Below are 6,421 nucleotides of genomic sequence, written 5' to 3'. Positions count from 1 at the left end.
AATAATGACCTTTATCACAATATGCTAATTTTTTGAGAAGGACCTGTGTGTGTATATATATATATATATATATATATATATATATGAAGGCATTATAAACCCTTCCCACACTCTTGCAATATTCTAAACAATGTTTCTAATCTAAATGCTCTAAAAGAGCACAGTATGTCATGATTTCAGCTAGAACTGTCACAATAACAAATTTTGCTGGGCGATTAATTGTCTCAGAAATTATTGCGATAAACAATAATATTGTTTGAAATTTGACAATAATTAGTAATTTTCAAATTTAAGAAGGAATGTTTTCTTTCTTATATTTTGTTTTGTGTGTAGTACCTTTTTTCGACCACCCGATGGCAGTATAAGTCTGTTTGAACTGAAGGATGGATCGTCAGGGAGTGAGCAGCGTGTCTCTTTACGAAAAATGGGAGGGAGGCGCTTTGAAGCTTTGACAAAACGAGGTTTTTCCCCGAGGTCGGCCTGTTAGCTTAGCTCGTAGCTCAGCTTCTCAGTTTAGCTGCTTTAAATGATCCAAAAACACAATTTGGATGGTTAAAACAGATTTTAAAGAGAAAGGGAGGGGTCAGTGAAGAGCACTGGAGTTGAGCCTTTTGTCATCCAGTGTCTTCAGTAGAAAAAGAGAGACACAAAGAAACAATAAATCCGATAAATGAAAATGAGGTTGGTAATTTTCATTCATCATGCGATTAACTGATTTATTGTTTATCGCGACAGGCTTAATTTCAGCTCTCTGCCTCCTGCCGCACTTGGCCCTCTGCAAACGCTTTTGGCCACGCCCACTTCCCCAGTGCAGAATGGAGATGTGACATGCTGCAGAAGGAAGCTTTTTCTGCAGCTTGTGGGCTGCACACAGGTGCAACAGGTGCTAAATAATTTAAAATAATTTATTTTAAATAAAATTCCATACCGATCATGCGGCTCATCCATCAATCAGCCAATTGTGTGCCATGTCCAATCTTATTTTGAAAATCCATGATAGAGCGAGACCGTGATGAACAAAGCGTGAAGTAGCGAGGGACTACTGTAATATAATACGATGTATTAAACAGCAGCCTGAACATAAGCGAACACTTAAGTTATAATTTACTTCTGGATATAGATTATAAACATTACCTCTATCCAAACTTAATGTGGCATTTGATGCTATAGATAATAAATGTTCTCACTGTAAGAGCTGCTATTAGAGCATGTGACAGATCTAATAAAAAGATGCTGATGGGAAATGATATCTAGCTTTGAGGGCTGTGGATGTTCAGTAGATGAGTTAAAGTAAATTTGCCTTGTATTGTTTTGAAGCTTGAGAGTCACAGACGGGAAGCAAACAAAGCAACATGTTTGTTGCATTAATGCCGTAAAGGTGGTCAAAATTTCAGCTTGTATTCACTTTTCCCATCAGGATGAACTCAGTAAGATAATGAGTGGGTGGAAATGTTAGAAATGTTTGTTAGGGGTTCAAATACAAATGTCCATCATTTTCACTCTGGACTTCTGAAAACATTTTCCACCAAGATTTAGAGTAAAATGCCCTTTAGTTTAGCTGACGAGACTAACCGCAAGTATAGCAGCAAAGATTGTGAAACACTTTCTGAATGTTTGGCAACGTCGGTCCTAAGCATTTTGGCCTCATTTTTGCTCTTTTGAAGACGTGTTAGTTTCTGTACTGTATTGTGAATACGTTCAGATACACATGATACAGATTTAACAGCCTATAGATTCTATTAAATGTTTTCTTCACTGCACTTCAAATAATTTGCCATCTCCTAAATTTTTTACTTTTGTCCTAATTGTAATTGGTGATAAAACTGTTTGAGTCTTAGTTATAGCATTAGATATAGTTGGCTTTTATTGAATTACCAATAAGAAACCATTGACATATTATTGCCAAGTCAAAACCGAAAGTTTCTGCGTGCGTCCCGTGAGCGTTCACAGCAGTTTGTTTCTATATTTGTGACGTGATTGCAGAAATGAAACTAGCAAGGTTCCCTTTTTGTTGCTGCAGACGGAGCATCTCTGTACGTGCTGGGGAGCGGAGATTTGCAGCTGTACGAGGTCAAAGCATTTGAAGAAGATTTTCACTCCTGGTTTGTTGGTCAGACCGTACAGAGAGGTGGGTCCTAAAAATCACCGCAGTCCAAAATCAGCTTGTTTAGTATTTACAGTCCTGCTCACCATTATTGCCGTCTATGAGGTTTAGGTACATAATGTAGAAAACCTGTAAACAACAAAGTCCATGCTCAATAATCCAGCTATACAATCCAACATTTTTCAGTCAGGTCATCTGGACAGTTTCTTTTTTTGTGCTGAAACGTTTCGCCTTCGATCCAGAAGGCTTCATCAGTCAAGGAAACACACAACAAAACTGATTCTTCCCCCAACAGCTTACTCCAAAGTGGAACAAACCAGTTCTGCTTGTGATAAGATGGTCTCTTTGTCACGCCCCTCCTCCATTGCCGGCCCTCTTCCTTGTTGACGGTCATGTCAAACTGGTTGAGAACAACAAAGTCCATGCTCAATACTCCTGAAAATAGTTAATCAAGTGAACCAATTTGTTTCTACAGATAAGTGTTTGGTGCAAAAGAACAAATTGGTAAAAAGTTCAGACATTGATAATAGAAGTAAATAAAAGATGAACCTAAAGTTTGCTGCGGCACTGTAACCGCCACCCTATAAGGTAAATCAGTGGGGACGCACATTTTGTCTCACCTGTGTTAAATTACAATCAATAATAAGAATGATGGCGATACTAATCATGCCAGCCAGTGTTCTACCTTTGCCTGTCATTGTCCCCGCGTTTAGAGTTGCTACTCTCTTGCCGCTCCGCTTCTCTCTGTCTCCTGACACGTTTCTCTCCTCGTGGTCTTTGACTAACGGTAGCACAATTTCCATCGGCACCCTATTTGTCAACAGCACCGATGGTGGTTGTCATTAACCTGGGCCTTGACTGATTCTGGATGGTGTTGCTTGGATGAACTCTGCTTGTTTTGGGAAGTGTTCTATACCAGATACACTTTTATAACCTACCACCTCACCACTTACCTGGGCTTGGGACAGGCACAAGAAATTCACTGGCTTGTGCTCCCTAGTGGCTAGTTTTAAATGACAAATAACAACCTGTGATGGCTTGTCAGTGCCGGTGTGCCATGAACTGACATGACACGAACAGTAAGATTGCTCCGCCCACACGGAAATGTAACCCAGGGTGAGCTAACCTCTGACTAGCAAACAAACAAGATGGCTGTAATGGTGGAGGTAGTGAAGCTCACTGAAGCATTTTTGCTTTACCAGCAAACATTAAGGCAAAGAAGTCGGACAAAAAAAATAAATCAAAGACTAATAACTTAAAATAATTACTGCAGTGGATGTTTTGATGTCGTAGAGCGACACAGGGCAATAGTTTACAGTGAAATTCATTATGTAAGAGTGTAAATTTTACATTACACAACCTGTTAAACACTTTGTGCAAAATCAGTTTAGTGTTAACTGATCATAAACAAAGACTAAACTTATGCAGCCAGAAGTTGCAATGTATATCTACGTATAAAACACACAAAACAAAACACAACTAGCTTTAAGCATTAACCTTTAATTTAACCATTACCGTATTTTTCGGCCTTTAAGTCGTGGTGCTTTGCATAATTTACATGTCTTGTGACTTATAGACCAAACTGACGTATTTATGCATTTCCCCAATATTTATAAACCAATTTTTGGCAGAGACATGACCATCCATCCATCCATTTTCTTTACCCGCTTGTTCTATTTTGGGTCACAGGGGTCGCCGGTGCCCATGTCCAGCAATCACTGTGTGAGGGACGGGGTACACCCTGGACGGGTCGCAAGTCCATCACAGGGACACGTAGAGACAAACAACCATTCACTTTCTCACTCACCAGAGATATGACCGTTTTCATTCATTCTGACTGAAAAAAAATTGAACACTACCATTTTCAGCCACTAAATGGCAGCAGAGTAGTAGTAGTAGTATTAAGGCATGCTGTTGTATTATGTAATAGGTAAAAGTGGCTATAATGACAAATTCAAAAAACTTCAAGAGAAAAACAACTGGACTTTATTTATTATACTTTATTGTTTTTATCTTGAACTTTTTTGAATTTACCATGTCCTGGATGACCGAGAATCTTCACCAGCTATTAATGACACAATCGGCTTGCCATAGACTTCCCCCTTCGTTCTGCTCGCTGCTTGGAGCAACCGTCAAACCAGCAGCACCGCCCCGGTGAAATGCAGCTGATTTGACCATTAAAGTGCATTTATTAAGCAAAAGTTCAACTGAGACACACCTTAGCTATAATTTCGAGCAAACAAATAATTGTTTTAGGTGCTTTTCTTGTTACATTTCGAAGAAACGAACAGTTTTCTTCCTTCTTTTTTCCTCCCTCTGCGCTCCCAGAGCACCGAGGCAGTGAATACTTTTGAAATGCTGCTGATTTGACAGTTAAAGTGCATTTATTAAGCAAACGTTAGACTGAGACACACCTTTACCATAAAGTCAAGCAAACAAATAATTGTTTTTAGGTGGTTATCTTGTTAAATTTCGAAGAAATATGGAGCCTCTTCCCTCTGCGTGTTCCTCCAGTGCACGCTCCCGCGGCCGCCATTTGGCAGTCCATTGATTTATGGCACAGCGCCGACCCACATTTCTGGGTTGTCAGTGGTGACGTGTAACAAACACGACGCGTCAGGTGACTCATAATAGGAGCGACGTATACAGCGAAGCGACATATTTATGGATTTTTCTACATTTTTAGACATATTTGGACTGATGCAACTTATAGGGTGGTGCGATGGGTACGGCGGAAAATACTGTAAGTACAAAATGTAATTATGACAGAAAATATAGGATTTACCTGCAGTTACCTTTGTACAGATAAACAGGTACTTCCTGTTTATCACTGTTGTAGTCAGCTGTTCATGAGGTCGGCCGCAGGGCTTTATCATCTTTTTCATTTTTACAGACTTTGTTTAGGTTTTGCAAATGGAATAAACTGCATTCCTCTCTCCAAACACTCAGGATGACATGTGTCTGAATTGCATGTTCCTCACTGACAACGTTTAACCATTTTTTTTACGATGGTTTTTCACGAAATCCTTATGATCGCAAAGCGTTGGTGATACAAAACCCAGACAAATGTTGTCAGAGGAAAAGGGGGTGCAGCTCCTGCAGGTAAGGGACATTTCACATCAATATAAATTGAGATCACAGATTAGTCAAGTTGCTGACAATCCTCCTGGACTGATTGACAGGTCGCGTCTTGTCAGTTGGTTAATGAATGAGGACTTCAGTGTTTTGAAAAGCCACATCTTTGTTTCATTGCTAAAATATTAAAGGCAAAAAAACTTGTCTGAGGACATCAGAAGGGCTAATATTAAATATTAGCGAACACAACACCTCCAAGCTGTATAAGGCCATCTCCAAGGACCTTGGTATCCTTGTTTCAACAGTACACAATGTTATCAAGAAGTCTGTGAAGCATGGAACAATGAAGAACTTCCCTAGACATGGAATAAAGGGAGAAATTGCAAAATGATGAAAAACCCCTCGACATTCAGCATCCAAAGACCTGAAGGTCAACCTGGAACAGTTTGAGGTCATTGTTTCTACAAGTACCATACGCCGCACACTAAAACATGCCGAGTTTTATGGGTAAAGACCACAGAAGAAACTGCTGCTGGGAAAAAAAACAAACATAAAATGGAACAACTGAGTATCAGGACAGATCAGTCCTGGGAAAATGTTCCCTGGACAGATGAAACAAAACTCAAGCTTTTTGTCAACAGTTCGTTCACAGACGGCACGATGAAGCTTACAAGGAAAAGAACATCCTTCCCACAATTAAGCATGGTGGAGGATCCATAATATTGTGGGGCTTCTTTGCTACATCTTGTACTGGAGTCCTTGCCACAGGAATAATGAAACTGGAAAGTTACCAAGAGATTTTAGAGCAAAATGTGTAAGAAAACCTGGCCTGAGGCAAAGGTCAGGAGTCCTTCAGCAAGACAAAATGCACACAAGCTAGCTCAAGGAGTGTTTAAAGAGTAAAAAAAGCTCTGTGTCGTTTTAAAATGGTCAGCAATGAGTCCTGAACTTAATCTTATTGTTTTTTTTTTGCATGAGCTGAAGTTTGCCATTTAGGAAATTAACCCTGCAAACATTCAAGAGTTTAAAATAACTGCAAAAGAAGAGTGAAAAAATATCAGCTGAGACGTGCAAGAAGCTTATGGACGACTGCAAGAATTGTTTGGAGGCTGCCTAAGGGGGTGCAACCAAACACTGATAAGGGGAGCCAGTATTGTCGCTGATGCAGTTTTTTTCAACCCCTTAAGTTTACTACTGTACAGGTCCTTCTCAAAAAATTAGCATATTGTGATAAAGGTCATT

General features: G+C 39.7%; 1 long non-coding RNA gene across 1 annotated transcript in view; it reads left to right on the top strand.

Annotated features, from left to right (window-relative positions):
- LOC119419256 overlaps nt 1-2,125 on the top strand; it is a 3,331-nt gene extending 1,206 nt beyond the window's left edge. Inside the window, exon 3 of the long non-coding RNA XR_005187246.1 lies at nt 2,021-2,125. This is a non-coding gene — a long non-coding RNA (uncharacterized LOC119419256). The remainder of the gene's footprint in view (nt 1-2,020) is intronic.
- The last annotated feature ends 4,296 nt before the right edge of the window (nt 2,126-6,421 follow it).

Source organism: Nematolebias whitei, chromosome 13 (genome assembly GCF_014905685.2).
Source record: "Nematolebias whitei isolate Nwh7 chromosome 13, NemWhi1, whole genome shotgun sequence".
In the NCBI taxonomy this organism is placed as follows: Eukaryota; Metazoa; Chordata; class Actinopteri; order Cyprinodontiformes; family Rivulidae; genus Nematolebias; species Nematolebias whitei.
This window is presented reverse-complemented; position numbering and strand designations above follow the sequence as displayed.